Source organism: Pan paniscus, chromosome 11 (genome assembly GCF_029289425.2).
Source record: "Pan paniscus chromosome 11, NHGRI_mPanPan1-v2.0_pri, whole genome shotgun sequence".
Classification (NCBI taxonomy): domain Eukaryota; kingdom Metazoa; phylum Chordata; class Mammalia; order Primates; family Hominidae; genus Pan; species Pan paniscus.
Window position 1 is genome coordinate 74,957,733 of NC_073260.2, and position 15,676 is coordinate 74,973,408.

The window sequence follows — 15,676 nt, forward strand, 5'->3', positions numbered from 1 at the left end:
AGCCATTTTGTTCATTTTTTAAAATTCTTTTTTCTTTTCTTTCTTTTCTTTTTTTTTTTTTTTTTTTTTTTTGAGACAGAGTCTCACTCTGTCATCTAGGCTGGAGTGCAGTGGTGCCATCACAGATCACTGCATCCTTGAGCACCTGAGCTAAAGCAGTCCTCCCACTTCAGCCTCCTGTATAGCTGGGACTACAAGTGCATACCATTATACCTGGCAGATTTTTTTGTTGTTGTTATTTATAGTTCTCACTATGTTGTCTGGATAGGTCTTGAACTCCTGGGCTCGAACCATCCTCTTGCCTCAGCCTCTCAAAGTGCTGGGATTACAGAGATGAGCCACTGTGCCTGGCCTCTTTTTTCTTTATTTTTGTCTGACTGAGTTGATTCGCAGAACCAGTCTTTGAGCTCTGATATTCTTTCCTCAGCTTGGTCCATTCTCTTGTTAATATTTCCGATTGTATTATGAAATTCTTATGGTGAGTTTTTCAGCTCTGGAAGATCAGTTTGGTTCTTTCCTAAAATGACTATTACATCTTTCAGCTCTTGTATCATTTTATGGGATTCCTTAGATTCAACTTTCTCCTGAATCTCAATGATCTTCATTGCCATCCAGAATCTAAATTATTTGTTTGTCATTTCAGCTATCTCTGTCTGGTTAACAACCATTACTGGGGAGCTAGTGTGTCATTTAGAGGTAAGAAGACACTCTTGCTTTTAGAATTGCCAGAGTTGTTTCACTGTTTCTCATCTGTATGAGTCAATGTTCCTTTAATCTTTGAAGTTGTTGTCCTTTGGATGGGGTTTTTTACTTTCATATTCTTTGATTCCCTTGAGGATTTGACTGTGGTAAAAGTTGGGTTTAGTCAATTGGCCTCATTTCTGGATGATTTCAGGGGTCCAATGCTCAGCTCAGCACTCCTGGACTTCATGTTCTAAGCCTTGAGGGATGAGACCAGGCCTGCAGCTATTTTCTCTGGCCCCTTGAGGTTAAGCATCTGCTGTGCTGGCGGGGCCAAGATATTCCCAGTCTGCTGGCAACAACACTGCTGTGAAGCATGCCAGCAAAAATGATTTAGCAAGGAGGTGGTGAGCAGCAGGGGGTTCCTGCACATGCCCACCATTGGCAGTGGTCAACAGAGGTTTCTGCACACGTGTGCATGCCTGCGGCAGTATATCAACCACTTTAAAGCTGGATTAGTCTTACTAGAGTTTTGAGTAGTTTTTTGTATTCTATATAAAAGTCCCCATCTGATAAATTTTCTCCCATTCTGTGGGTTTTTTTTTTTTTTTTCACTTTCTTCATGGTGAGAAGCACAACATTTTAAAGGACAAAATTTTTTAATTCTGGGGAAGTACAATTTATCTGTTGTTTTCTTTTAGTTATCTTTTAGTCTTATAGCTAAAAAACTGACAAACTCAAAGTCAGAAAGATTTACTCCTATTTTTTGTTTAAAACTTTTATAGTTTAAACTTTTACATTTAGGTCTTTGATCTATTTTGCATTCCTTTTGTGCACGGTGCAGAGGTCTAACTTAATCCTTTTCCAAGTGGATATCCAGTAGTCACAGCACCAATTGCTGAAAAGGCTATACTTTCCCTCATGTAACTGTCTTAGCACCCTTTTCAAAAATTAATTAACAATAAAAGTGAGAGTTCATTTTTGGACCTCATTTTCATTCCATTGATCAATATAGCCATCTTTATGCCAGTACCATGCTATCTTGATTACTGTTGTAATAGATATAAAGTAAGTACTGAGTACACTTTGTAGTAAGTTTTGAAGTTGGGAAATGTGGGTCCTCCAACCTTATTCTTTTCTAAGATTGTTTTAGCTATTCTGATTTCCTTATATTTCCATAAGAATTTTAGGGTCAGCTTTTCAATTTCTGCAAAAAGCCAGCTAGCAGTTTGATAGGGATTGCACTGAATCTGTAGGTCAATTTGGGGAGTATTGACAAGAATATTAAATCTTCCAATTCATGAATGTAAATGTCTTTCCACTTATGGAGGCTTTCCTTAAAATTTCAGTGTACAAATCTTGCACTATTTTGTTAAATTTATTTCTAAGTATTTTATTCATTTTGAGGGTATTGCAAATTGAATTGTTTTTAAAATTTTATTTTCAAATTGTTACTTTTCTATAGAAATACAATTGATTTTTTATATTATTTGTGTATCATGGACTCTTGTTTAATTTGATTATTGGTTCTGATAGTTTCTAATAGATTCTGTAAAATTTTTTAAATGCAAAAAAATCATGTCAACTGCAAATAGAGTAGTTTTATTTCCTTGTCTCCAATCTGGAAGTCTTTTTCTCTTACTTGCATAATTGTTCTAGCTAGAACTTCCAACACAGTATTGAATAAAAGTGGCAAGAATGGATGTCCTTGTCTTGTTCCTAATCTTAAAGGGAAAGAAAACATGCTGGTGTTCACCATTAAACCTAATGTAAGTTGCAGGTTTTTCATACATGATCCTCATGATCTTTGTCAGGTTGAGAAAGTTTCTTTCTTTTCCTGGTTGGGATTTTCTCAAATGCTTTTTCTGCACCTATTATTTTGTCCTTTATTTTAATAGTATGTTGTATTATATTGATTAATTTTTGTATGTTGAACCAATCTTACATTCCTGAGATAAATCACATTTGGTAATGGTGTATGATCCTTTTTCTATGCTGCTAGATTCTTACCAATATTTAGTTGATTTTGTTGATTGAGTATTTCCTCATTTGCTGTATGTACTAATACAATTTCCATGGACTTTACATTTTTGTGTTTTACAATTTTCACTGGTTAAATTGTTGTTTTACTGAAAAGAGAGTCGGCCAAGCTCCTTATTCTGTCATTCTGAAAGATTCCATTTCATTCTTTCTTATTGTTATACAGTATCCAATTGCATGATGTTCTAAAACTTATGTGTTCAACTTTTATGGATAGTTGGTTTGTTTCCAGTTATTTTGGTTACTATGAATTCTGCTTATGTCTCCTGAAACAAATATGCAAGAGTTCTATACTGTATAAATATACACACATGTCAGTTATGGTATATGTACATCTTCAATTTTATCAGATAATGTCAGATTATCCAATGGTAAGTGCTTATAGAGTTCATGCTATTACTTATCTTCCCAACACTGCATATTGTCAGACTTCTTAGGTTTTACCAATATGGTGGGTGTGAAATATTATCCTGTTGTAATTTTAAGTTTTATATACTTGAATACTACTAAGGTTAAGCATTTATTTATCCCATTTTATTAGCATTAATGACTTTGCTTCTGTTTATGTATCTAAACACACACACACACCCACACAGACATACAATCTTTCCATTGGATTATTTGAATTTACTGATTTGAAGTTATATTTTCTAGACAACAAATCTTTATTGAATATATGTATTAAAAATATAAATATTTTGTCCTCATTTGTTATTTGTCTTTTCATTTTCTTTGTGTGTGTGTGTGTGTGTGTGTTTCTCTTCTTGTTATATTTTGTTTTATTTTAAGTTCTGGGGTACATGTGCAGGATATGCAGGTTTGTTACATAGGTAAACGTGTACCATGGTGATTTGCTGCACAGACCAACCCATCACCTGAGTATTCAACCCAGCATGCATTCGCTATTTTTCCTGATGGTCTCCATCCCCCTGCCCCATGCTTTGTGTGTTTTTTAATCAAAAGTAAATCTCAACTTAAATGTATTTTAATTTATCAAGACTTTCCTTTGTGGTTTCCATTCTGAAGGTTCTATTTAGGAAATCCTTTCTTACACTGAAGGTTTTATTCTGAAGGTTTTATTTAAGAAATCCTTTCTTACACCATAGTCACCAATATATATTTGTACCTTTGCTTCTACTAATATAAGCTTTAAAATTTGGGCTTTCGCAAGAAAATTCTTAAGCCATCTAGAATTAATTTTTGGATATGATGTGAGTTAGAAATTTTATTTCTTTTTGTTTGTTTGTTTTGTGTTTCTTCTTTTGGATAAGAAATTTTCTCAGTACAATGTATTGAATAGTCATTTTTTAACCCACTGATCTACAATACCAGTTTTGTCATATCACGAGATTACATATATACCTAGATCTGTTTCTATACTCTTTATCATACTGGTCTATGTGCTGGTTAATACTGTCAACTTTATTGGATTGAAGGATACAAAGTATTGATCCTGCGTGTGTCTGTGAGGGTGTTACCAAAGGAGATTAACATTTAAGTCAATGGGCTAAGAAAGGCAGACCCACCCTTAATCTGGTTGGGCACAATCTAATCAGCTGCCAGCGAGGCTAGAATATAAGCAGGCAGACAAATGTGAAAAAAGAGACTGGCCTAGCCTCCCAGCCTACATCTTTCTCCCGTGCTGGATGCTTCCTGCCCTCAAATATCAGACTCAAAGTTCCTCAGTTTTGAAACTTGGACTGGCTCTTCTTGTTGCTCAGCCTGCAGACAGCCTATTGTGGGACCTTGTGATCATGTGAGTTAATACTTAGTAAACTCCCCTTTTTATATATATGTATTTCCCATTAGTTCTGTGCCTCTAGAGAAACCTGACAATATAGTCTATTTGTCTCTTCTTGAACCAATATGACACTGTATTACTTATAACTCTGTAACAAAGTCTTGATAATCTAGTAAGATAAGTGTCTGATTCTTCTTCAAAATGGTTTTGTCTATTCTTGATCCTATAAGATTTTATAAATTATAAAATCACACTGCAAGTTCCAAAAATTTTTTTTTTAATTTTTATTGGAATTACATTAAATTTCTATATTGAGTTTGGGATGATTGAACCTTCCTTTGCATGAATATGATATTTCTCTCAGTTTATGTAATTTTTAAGTACAATATAATACAATTTTTTATTTTATTTTTCAGCTTTTGGAAATGTTTTGATTAAGTTTATTCATAAGTACTTTGTGGGGGTTTTTTTTGGTTCTTTTTCTAAGTTGTACCTTTTTTAGTTCATTTTCTAATTGATGTTAAAGGCACTTAGGAATGACATTGATTTTACACATAGCTCTTCTACCTGTCACTCTTGCTAAACTTCTTTCTTGATTCTACAAATCAGTCGGTTTTGGTTTTCTATGTAAACAATGATACCATTTGGACTTAATCACAGTTTTTCTTCTTTTACATCCTTATGAATTATTTTTCTTCTTTTAATGTGGTCATATTGACCAGAAGTGGTGATAGTGGTCATTTCTCCTTTGTTCTTGACTTTAAGGCAAATTCTTTAAACTTTTCATCATCAAGAATGATCTTTGCTGTGAAATATTTGTAGCTACTTTTATCAATTTAGAAATTTCCTCTCTGTTTCTAGTTTTCTACCATGTGAATATTAGCAAATGGTAAAATCAGCATGCTCAGATGGTTTTTTTCCTTTAATCTGTCAATGTGATGAAGTAAATAAATTTTATAACATTAAACCGAGAGAAGGACTGTGTGGTAGGTAGAGCTCCCTCTCCCCTCTCCCCTCTCCCCTCTCCCCTCCCCCCTCCCCCGTCTCCCCTCTCCCCTCTCCCCTCTCCCCTCTCCCCTCTTTCCACGGTCTCCCTCTGATGCCGAGCCGAAGCTGGACGGTACTGCTGCCATCTCAGCTCACTGCAACCTCCCTGCCCGATTCCCCTGCCTCAGCCTGCCGAGTGCCTGCGATTGCAGGCGTGCGCTGCCACGCCTGACTGGTTTTCGAATTTTTTTGGTGGAGACGGGGTTTCGATGTGTCAGCTGGGCTGGTCTCCAGCTCCTAACCGCGAGTGATCCGCCAGCCTCGGCCTCCCGAGGTGCCGGGATTGCAGACGGAGTCTCGTTAACTCAGTGCTCAATGGCGCCCAGGCTGGAGTGCAGTGGCGTGATCTCGGCTCGCTACAACCACCTCCCAGCCGCCTGCCTTGGCCTCCCTAAGTGCCGAGATTGCAGCCTCTGCCTGGCAGCCACCCCGTCTGGGAAGTGAGGAGCGTCTCCGCCTGACTGCCCATCGTCTGGGATGTGAGGAGCCCCTCTGCCTGGCTGCCCAGTCTGGAAAGTGAGGAGCGTCTCTGCCCGGCCGCCATCCCATCTAGGAAGTGAGGAGTGCCTCTTCCCGGCCGCCATCACATCTGGGAAGTGAGGAGCGTCTCTGCCCGGCCGCCCATCGTCTGAGATGTGGGGAGCACCTCTGCCCTGCCGCCCCGTCCGGGATGTGAGGAGTGTCTCTGCCCGGCCGCCCTGTCTGAGAAGTGAGGAGACCCTCTGCCTGGCAACCGCCCCGTCTGAGAAGTGAGGAGCCCCTCCGCCCGGCAGCCACCCCGTCTGAGAAGTGAGGAGCGTCCTCCCTCCTCATCTGGGAGGGAGGTGGGGGGGTCAGCCCCCCACCTGGCCAGCCGCCCCGTCCGGGAGGTGAGGGGCACCTCTGCCCGGCTGCCCCTACCGGGAAGTGAGGAGCCCCTCTGCCCGGCCAGCCGCCTCGTCCGGGAGGGAGGTGGGGGGGTCAGCCCCCCGCCTGGCCAGCCGCCCCGTCCGGGAGGCGAGGGGTGCCTCTGCCCGGCCGCCCCTACTGGGAAGTGAGGAGCCCCTCTGCCCGGCCAGCCGCCCCGTCCGGGAGGGAGGTGGGGGGATCAGCCCCCCGCCTGGCCAGCCGCCCCGTCCGGGAGGGAGGTGGGGGGATCAGCCCCCTGCCCGGCCAGCCGCCCTGTCCAGGAGGTGGGGGGGGCGCCTCTGCCCGGCCGCCCCTACTGGGAAGTGAGGAGCCCCTCTGCCCGGCCAGCCGCCCCGTCCGGGAGGGAGGTGGGGGGGTTAGCCCCCCGCCTGGCCAGCCGCCCCATCCGGGAGGTAAGGGGCGCCTCTGCCCGGCCGCCCCTTCTGGGAAGTGAGGAGCCCCTCTGCCCGGCCAGCCGCCCCATCCAGGAGGGAGGTGGGGGGGTCAGCCCCCCGCCCGGCCAGCCGCCCCGTCCGGGAGGGAGGTGGGGGGTCAGCCCCCCGCCCGGCCAGCCGCCCCGTCCGGGAGGGAGGTGGGGGGGGTCAGCCCCCCGCCCGGCCAGCCACCCCGTCCGGGAGGGAGGTGGGGGGATCAGCCCCCCGCCCGGCCAGCCGCCCTGTCCGGGAGGTGAGGGGCGCCTCTGCCCGGCCACCCCTACAGGGAAGTGAGGAGCCCCTCTGCCCGGCCAGCCGCCCCCTCCGGGAGGGAGGTGGGGGGGTCAGCCCCCCGCCGGGCCAGCCGCCCCGTCGGGGAAGTGAGGGGCGCCTCTGCCCGGCCGCCCCTACTGGGAAGTGAGGAGCCCCTCTGCCCGGCCAGCCGCCCTGTCCGGGAGGGAGGTGGGGGGTCAGCCCCCCGCCCGGCCAGCCGCCCCGTCCGGAAGGGAGGTGGGGGGGGTCAGCCCCCCGCCCGGCCAGCCGCCCCGTCCGGGAGGTGAGGGGCGCTTCTGCCCGGCCGCCCCTACTGGGAAGTGAGGAGCTCCTCTGCCCGGCCACCACCCCATCTGGGAGGTGTACTCAACAGCTCATTGAGAACGGGCCATGAAGACAATGGCGGTTTTGTGGAATAGAAAGGGGGGAAAGGTGGGGAAAAGATTGAGAAATCGGATGGTTGCTGTGTCTGTGTAGAAAGAGGTAGACATGGGAGACTTTTCATTTTGTTCTGTACTAAGAAAAATTCTTCTGCCTTGGGATCCTGTTGATCTGTGACCTTACCCCCAACCCTGTGCTCTCTGAAACATGTGCTGTATCCACTCAGGGTTGAATAGATTAAGGGCGGTGCAAGATGTGCTTTGTTAAACAGATGCTTGAAGGCAGCATGTTCGTTAAGAGTCATCACCACTCCTTAATCTCAAGTACCCAGGGACACAAACACTGCGGAAGGCCGCAGGGTCCTCTGCCTAGGAAAACCAGAGAACTTTGTTCACTTGTTTATCTGCTGACCTTCCCTCCACTATTGTCCTGTGACCCTGCCAAATCCCCCTCTGCGAGAAACACCCAAGAATGATCAATAAAAAAGAAAAAAAAAAAAAAAAACATTAAACCAAACATATATTTCTTATGTAAAACCAGCTCAGTCCTTATTTATTATCACTTTTTGATGTTTCTGGATTTTATTTATTAGTATTTTGATTGCATCTACATTCATAGATATGATTGGCCTATGATTTTATTTCTTGTATTGTCCTTGTATCTGGGTATTATATCACAGTTATATCAACTTCATAAAATGAGTTAGAGAATTCCCTATATTTTCTGTTCTCTGGAAGCATTTATGAATATTTGGAATTACAATGTTTGTTAGAACTTGCCAGTATAACTCACTAGGAAGACTTTAAATTTTTGATTCTGTTCTTTTAATGATCAGAACATATTTGCATTTTATATTTAATTTTGATACTTTCTTGAAGATATATTTTCCCAAAATTTGTTCATTAGGCCAAAATTTTAAAACTTTATTTCTATAAAATAGGACACTATTTTATTAAACTATTTTTTACTATTTTTTATTTTTTAAAGTTCTGTTTCCTATGTATTTGTGACCCTTTTAATTTCTCTTATTTCTTACTCCATTTTTTTCTTTATTACTCTCATTAGAGTCAATCTTATTGCATTTTTCAATTTTTTTTTTTTTTTTTTTCTGAGGCAGAGTCTCACTCTGTCACCCAGGCTAGAGTGCAGTGGCACAATCTCAGTTTACTGCAGCCTCTGCCTCCAGGGTTCCAGAGTGTCTCCTGCCTCAACCTCCCTAATAGCTGGGATTACAGTCATGTACCACCACACCCGGCTAATTTTTGTGTTATTGTAGAGACGGAGTTTCACCACATTGGCCAGGCTGATCTCAAACTCCTGACCTCGTGATCCGCCCACCTCAGAATCCCAAAGTGCTGGAATTACAAGATCTGTTATTTTTAACAGTCTATTAACTCTCTTGATCCTCTCTATTCCATCTTCCCTAATTCATTAATTTATGTTCATATTTATTATCTTCCCTAGTCTACTTTTTTTGGTTTTATTGTTCTTACTTCCCAAGTTGAATACTTGGCTCATTAATTTTTGGCCTTTCTTGTTTTCTAATATAAGGCTACATATTTCTACGTATTTCTAAGTTCCACTTTATTAGCATTTTTCAAATTTCAAATTATTTACTAGAAGTATCTTCAATATCACTCAATTTTAATTATGTTTTAAGTTTCATCATGGTTTTTTTTTAAGTTTTTTGTTTCTAATTACAAGAAGATTTTTAAAGTTATCTTTATTTGTACTGGAATTCTTTGGGGTTCAGATAAAGCTATGTTTCTAATTACTCACCAAGGATCACCTTATAGGAAATCCATTTCCTTTTCACTTAAAAACCTCTGGTCTCCCTGAGAGCTGCTTTCTATAAGTTTTCCTAACAGTCACAGGTCATATAGAAATCTGTCTCTAATCCTGGCTTCTCTCTTTTTTTTTTTTTATGTTCCTTCCTATCTTAGTTTTCTGCTGCTATAACAGAACACCACAGACTAGGTACCTTATAAAGAATAGAAGTTTATTTGGCTCATCATTCTGGAGGCTGCAAAGTCCAAGAGCATGGTGCTGGCATCTGTCAAGGGTCACCCTATGGTGAAAGGCATCATATGACAAAGAAGCACATGCAAGAGAGACAGAGAGAGAGAAACTGGGGACCAAACTTATCCTTTTATCAGAAGCTCACTTCTGAGATAACTAACCCACTTCCAGGATGACAACATGGATCCTTTTACGAGGGTGTAACCCTTATGAACTAATCACCCCTTAAAGGTCCCACCTCTTAATATCATTGCACTGGGGAACTAAGTTTCCAACCCATGAACTTTGGGGGAACACACTCAAACCATAGGAAATTCCGATGTTCCTCTTGAGAGCATCTGTAACCTAATGTCTTAAGGTCTTCACAGGTGTGTGTGTCTTTTTCACTATCTCTTAGCTTTCCCCTACTGCCTTTCAGAGTCAAAGGCAATGCCAGAAAGCTCCCAGAAATCCCTGCACTTAGTCCTGATGCTCTTTGACCTTTCTTATGTGACGAGTTGCACCTCCAATCTTTTTATGCTTTGAAACCTTTTTCATCCAGTTAGTTGTGTTTTTGTCCATTCCACTGTCATGGCTTCCTATCTTGGGTCCTGATTCACTCAACTTCTCCAACTTCCTTCATGTTAGTTTCATATATAATTAGAAATGCCACCCCAAAACACCAAAACACACAAATACACACACTCATACTTTGCAATTTAGCCTAGTTTCCATGAGTACCACTGGCCATATGCTTTCTATGTTTCCTTCCTAAGCCTGAGTCTTAGGTTTCTATGGTTTGTTCCTTGTAATTTTCCTCAACCACATTCTTTTATTCCCTATACTTTTCCTTTATTTATATTTCTTATTCTGTATAGAAATGAAATGTTACAGTTTTAAAAATTTTTTTAAATGTGGGTACATAGGAGGTGTATATATTTACGGGGTACATGAGATGTTTTGGTACAAGCATGCAATGTCAAATAAGCACACCATGGGGAATGGGGTGTCCATCCCCTCAAACATTTATCCTTTGAATTACAAATAATCCAATTACATTCTTTAAGTTATTTTGAAATGTACAATTAAGTTATTATTGACTATAGTCACCATATTGTGCTATCAAAAAGTAGGTCTTATTCATCTTTCTAATTTGTTTGTACTCATTAACCATCCTCACCTCCCCTCCAGCCCCCTACTACCCTTCCCAGCCTCTAGTAACCATTCTTCTACTCTCTATGTTCATGAGTTCAATTGTTTTGATTTTTTAGCTCATAAATAACTAAGAATATGCAATGTTTGTTTTTCCGTGCCTGGCTTATTTCACTTAACATTGTCATCTCCAGTTCCATCCATGTTGTTGCAAATGACAGGACCTCGTTCCTTTTTATGGGTGAATATTACTTCATTGTTCAGAGGTACCACATTTTCTTTATCCGTTCTTTTGTTGGTGGACACTTAGGTTGTTTCCAAGTGTTGTTTATTGTCAATAGTGTTGCAACGAACATGGAAGTGCAGATATCTCGTCAATGTACTGATTACGTTTCTTTTGGGTATATACCCAGTAGTGGGATCGCTGGATCATATAGTAGCTCTATATTTAGTTTTTTGAGGAACCTTCAAACTGTTCACCATAGTGGTTTTAAATGCTACAGTTTTAATTCTTAATGGCAGTTCTTACTATTAGTATGTACCAGGTACTACTCTTAGCTCTTTACAACTATCACCTCAGTTAATACTCCTGCCTCAGGGATAGGAAATATTACTACCATCCCATTTTATAACTGTAGCAACTGAAGCAAGGGAGAATGAACAAATTGTCCAAGGGAAACAGCTAGTTAAATGGTGGCACTGAGATTTAAACCCAAACCCAAGTAATCTGGTTCTAATAATCCTCTTGAAGGCTACTCCATGGTGCCCTTGTGAAGCCCTCTCTTGCCATTACTCAGAATTGCTCTCTTCCTCCTCTGAGCTCCCACTGAACCTTACTGTCTTGCTACCCGGTGTGGAAGGGAGACTTTCTTATAAGTTAGTTCAGTGTATGTCTCTTATGCAAGGTAATGGGGTCCTCAAGGGCAGAGATTGTTCTACACCCATTCTCAGAACCAACTCTCAGGTTGTGCACAGTATAACCATTCAACAAGTGCTTATTGAATAAATGAAGACCTTTAATTATGAGGTCACTCAGAAGGCCGCAACAGTACAGGAGAAAAAGAGAGAATTTTGATTTGGAAAAACCAAGTTAGAATTCAAGTATTTGATAGCTATATAACCTTGCATAAGTCACCTTATCTTCCTCCTCTCAATTCTCTTAAGAAAAAATAGAAATAATGTCATGTAATTCATGCAATCTAAGTGTTTGGTTTCGTATGTATTTTACATGAATTGTTACGCAATCCCCCAGTCTTTCCTTTTCCTAAACCATAGCTCCGTGAGCCATTCTAACAATCCTTTGTTAACTCTGCAAAGCCCTCTCCTATTGGAACAAACTTAGATTCACTTCTTCCCTGCATTCTATAATAACTCCATTATATGGGCTGTAAGTTTTTAAGCATGCCAGGATCAGCAATGTTTCTATATTGAACATTGTAGTGTTAGATTGTGCTACTGTCACCTTGGTTACATTAGGAACTAGGATTTCTTTCTCCCTTGGTAGCTGATTAGAGCTGACCAAAGGAGAAACTTGCATGATATTTGAGAGACAATGTGAAGCAACTATCATTACTCTGAGAAAACCTTTTTCAAAACCAGGCACTATCATGGAAAGATGCAGCAATGCCTAGCAGTTCCTATCTTGCCTCAAGTTTCCTGTGCTCAACATCCAGTTGTTTCCTTGAATGCTGGCTATGCTAATGAATAGCAGACCAGACCCACCCCAGATGCTCAATATAGAGGCAACATAGATCCCTTAACAGACTATCTTTAGTATTAGAATACACTCAGTTTCTTGGATTTCCCTGCAAGCACCCACTTGTCCACACATGCCAATCTCCTGATAACTGGATAGTAGCTCAGTCTCTAATATTCCAACTGCCCCTTTCCAGATCTTTGCTTCCCCAGCTCCTCCCACATTTGTACAAGGTCAAGATATACATACACTGTGTCTAGTTTGGCGTGCGTGTGTGTGTGTGTGTGTGTGTGTGTGTGTGTGTGTGTATGTATGTAGTGCCTGGCATAGAGGAGATCCCCAATAAATGTTTGTTAAATGAATGAATGTGAATGTACTTACTGATTTAATTCCCTTATGTTATATTTTCTGTTTCATTTTATTTTTAGAACTCACTACATAATATACTGCATGCTACATAATATGCTGCATGACCTTCTGGCAGGAGTAGATAACCATAACTGACTTATTCCTCTGTAAGACTGTCGGACCTCTAAGATGAGAGACTGCAAGCGCACAGGGAGGCGAGGCTACGTGTTTGAGGCCAACCTGGTCAACACTGACCAGAAAAAAAAAAAAAAAAAGAGCCAAAATTGCACCACAGCACTCCAGCCTGGGCAGCAGAGCGAGACTCCATCTCAAAAAAAAAAAAAAAAAAAAAAAACTCCATTAAATAATTTAGAGTACTAAATTAGTATTTGTTACTTTTCAAAATGGCACACAGATGAACCAGAAATGATGAATTTTGATAACAAAGGGACAAAAGGGACAAGCAAACATAGCTTGGAGACTTTTACGTGACACAAGCCCCATGAAAAGACAGCTAAATTCTATAAATTCAAATAAAAACATGGGGTGAATCAGACCTTGGAAAAATGATCACTCCATAAAGCTAAATGTAGGATATGGTTAAGCCAAGCAGCCACATCATAAAAAGATTCTCCTCTATTTATAATTTTTTGAACAATCTGGAAATAAAATTTCTGTGAGTTTATGTCCTAAGAGTCAAATCATGTCCCCTTTCTCTTATGTTGTTTTTCTACCAATGAATAACTTGGAAGAAAAAAAATCTGTGGCAGGAGAATTTGATACACTGATTATCAATTATACATGTTATAAATTTTTTCAAACTCTATCCTAAGACTTTGCTATAGTCTTTCTTTTTTCTCTCTTTTTTTGTCTAACTGCAAGGGTACCCTCCCAGATGTTTGATCCCTGAACAAGTGTGACCTGCTCAGGAGGTACACTTAATTAAATGAGGACTTAACAGGAGCACTGGTGTGTGACTTTTCTTTTTGAACTACATAGAGAAAGAAAGCCAAAATCCATGATAATGTGACATTTAAGTTGCAAATTCATACTGGGAAAAAAATGAGGAAATGCAAAAGTTATGGTTGTCATAGTAATTCTAGCTAAATCGCAGTATGCATAGTGTACTCCCTAAGACTCATTTACATTATAAAATCGCATATGACATATTATATTATGTATTTTAATGTTACATGGTACATGATTCCTACTAACATATGCATTTATATGAACACAAAATCAGCTCTTTTTTCATTTATACATTTTGCTGTATTTCACATGTAAAAAGCTGACTGTAAAGAATTTCCCTAAATCCGTACTAAAATTTTAAATTCTGAGTATAGTTTATTTACTATGTCTTCCTTCCTCTTTACCAGAACATGGTGTTTGGAGTAATGCATTCAAAGAGATATGAGATGGTCGCATTTCACTCCATCAGTACTCACATCAAAGCCTCTGAATGGGAGATGAAACATTTAAAAAAATGTAGAATGCTGGATTCTGTAATCCCAGTTCACTTTTTTTTTTTTGTCATTTCTACATACCACATTATACATTCTATCCCAGGTAGTTAAGGTACTATCAAGCCTAGAAATTCTGTGATTCTATGATTCTCCCAAGTTACAGACTTTTTTCTCAAAAAATACCTACCACTTCTCCAATAGTTATCCCACTATCTCCCTGATGAATGCTTTTGAAATCTCATTTATTTTTGTAAGACAAGACAAAATTGAAACATCCCTCAGGCAACAAATAATAGCATGCACATTATATGTTTTTTTCCTCCACTAAAACTTATGTTTTTCTTAGGGCAAAACTTGATAGAAAAACCAAGATTTTTATGAATAACTTGAAGGCAAATTATTATAGCTCACACTTTCATAGCTTCAAAGCATCTCAAAGAAAGTATATATTATTTTTGGTATATTCTATCAAACAAATCTAAGTGAGGGAAAGGATTTTTCAATTTCTCTGTTACTTTTAAGCATCACCCCAATTAAACGTTCCCCTCTTCTAAAGGGAGATAGCATTGGAGTTCTCTTAGCTTAAGCCAAACCCAGCCAGCCTGCAGTTGACATTGGCGTCTGCTCATTCACGTCACTTACCTTGGTGTATTGTAGTCCTGTGTTTACTTATCTGTCTCCCATGGAGAACTCAGAATTCAGGCCTTATCCTGTTCCTTATTGTGTACATCATTGTACCCTAGTCAGTTCACAAAGTGTACCACCACATAGGAAGCACACAGAGATATATTTGGGGAATGAGTTAATGATGCTATTATTATTAAGTTTATAGTACATGCTTAATAAATTTTTGGCCAAGAAAAGGGGGAAAGAAGGAGGGAAAAAAAGCCTCTAGCTGCACTCTGAGTTGAGTAGATAAATTCTTTAAAATATCCAAGAAGGAGTACTGCTTTAAAGGAAATCACAGATAGCAGCAGCCAGTTTTTCTGTTTTAAGGATATTTGACAATGGTGTCTGAGATGCTAGTGCCTTATAGCAAAATATTCATGGAAAGAGTTAAATAGAAAGTTTGGGCTGGGTGCGGTGGCTCACATCTGTAATCCCAGCACTTTGGGAGGCCGAGGCAGGTGGATCACTTGAGGTCAGAGTTCAAGACAAGCCTGACCAACATGGTGAAACCCCATCGCTAGTAAAAAAAAAAAAATACAAAATTAGCCAGGTGTGGTGGCACACACCTGTAATCCCAGCTACATGGGAGGCTGAGGCAGGAGAATTGCTTGAACTCAGGACTTGGAGGTTGCAGTGAGCCGAGATCACGCCATTGCACTCCAGCCTGGGCAACAAGAGCAAAACTTCCTCTCAAAAAAAAAAAAAAAGTTTGCCTGTGCAATACTTTGTAAGTCTCAGCTCATATTTGGTCATTGAACCTGCTCCAATGTTGAGAACTGCCATGTCGTTGCAGCCAGGTGTTTGGCTGCATCAAGGCCATTTTGTTTTCCTCTGTCCCATGTCTTCTCCTAGTGACATTCCACAG

General features: G+C 40.7%; 1 long non-coding RNA gene across 1 annotated transcript; it reads left to right on the forward strand.

The window, feature by feature from the left end:
• The first annotated feature begins 5,465 nt into the window (after positions 1 to 5,465).
• Positions 5,466 to 7,989, forward strand: LOC134728541 (uncharacterized). The gene is made up of 2 exons (XR_010109056.1): positions 5,466 to 6,765; positions 6,942 to 7,989. It is a non-coding gene; the product is annotated as an uncharacterized LOC134728541 (long non-coding RNA).
• Positions 7,990 to 15,676: the final 7,687 nt, after the last annotated feature.